Consider the following 1468-nt stretch of genomic DNA (forward strand, 5'->3'; position numbering starts at 1 on the left):
GATGAATTTCCATTACCAAATTCGGCCAATATTAATGAGTGCATATATAACCGGAATTAGTGTTATATTTAGCTTCATATTTCTTAATTTGAAATATTCATACGGCAAATCATGCATTGTCACGCAAGTATTGTGTGGTTGACAATGCCTTTATGATCTTTGAAAATTATATTATGGCAATCAATACCATAATTGCCATATTTCCTGATTTATTGCATTGATAGATGGTTAACGGCATTGCCAAGGATCTTGAGTATACATTGAATTATCATTGATTATTTTCATATGTGATATAATATATAGTGTGATATATTCGATACATGATATTGAGATTCCTTAGTATTTTTTTATGTAATATAATATATGGTAACCGGTTTTAAAATGATATAAAACACATTAACATAAAATCGAAAAGTAACACAACAAAAGCAACACTCGGTTTTGATATCATCTTCATTAAGATCACATGTAAAGATACATTAAACCGATTTCAAATTATAAATTATAATCTTCATTAAGAAAAATACATTAAACCGATTTCAAGTTATAATCTCATTTGATATAGTGTGATCTCGAGTATACATTTAAACAACATTCGAGTATAGTAGTCATATGTAATACAATATATGTCAACCGGTTTTAAAATGATATAAAATACATTACCAAATAACCGGTTACTTCCTTCGTCTACATTAAGATTGTACGTAACCAAGATATATATACTATTAAAACATTATGCTAAGCTATAATTAATAAATAATGGCAAAGAATGTAATAAATCTAGTAAAGAAGGGTTTTAAATTAGAGACTTTGAGAGTTAATATGGTGATGCCACATAGAAAATGGCATTTTGGTTAATAATACATGAGCATAAGGTTAGTATTAAAAAAATGTTCCTCTTTTAATATAAAAGGGACTACTACTAATCAAGTTTACGTAATGCAAGGATTGTGAATAGGTGTAAGTATATCTATACTATTTAATTGTACGTAATTGACAAATGACAACAGCATGAAACTTTTGATTACGATGGTCGATAGCAAACCAAATAGTGCATGGGAGCAAGTAGTCAAGAATATACCTTCTCTCTTTATTAATTCCCTATGCTAACTGTTTTATGAAATCTTATTCGTCCACCTTCTATTTATATATTAATATTCTTACGCACTCCTGAGTTTATGTCAACATATACCTAAAATAGAACCGTTCTCGAATCAAAAGACTTATAAAATTTCAACTTGGCATTAGCACATGTTACAGACTTACAGTACACGTTACGTGCTTAATCTAATATGTCTGATAATAAAATAGGGTTTTCTGCAAAAAAACCCTCAATGTGGTTTTTTTTTGCAAATTAATCCGCGAACTCAAAAACCCACGGGTCAACCCTCCAAGTGCCAGTCAAACCGCAATATAACCCTCGGCCGTATTTATGTGTATTTGACTGTGTATAATTTTAACATTTTTT

The sequence above is a fragment of the Brassica oleracea genome, chromosome C3 (assembly GCF_000695525.1).
Source record: "Brassica oleracea var. oleracea cultivar TO1000 chromosome C3, BOL, whole genome shotgun sequence".
Lineage (NCBI taxonomy): Eukaryota > Viridiplantae > Streptophyta > Magnoliopsida > Brassicales > Brassicaceae > Brassica > Brassica oleracea.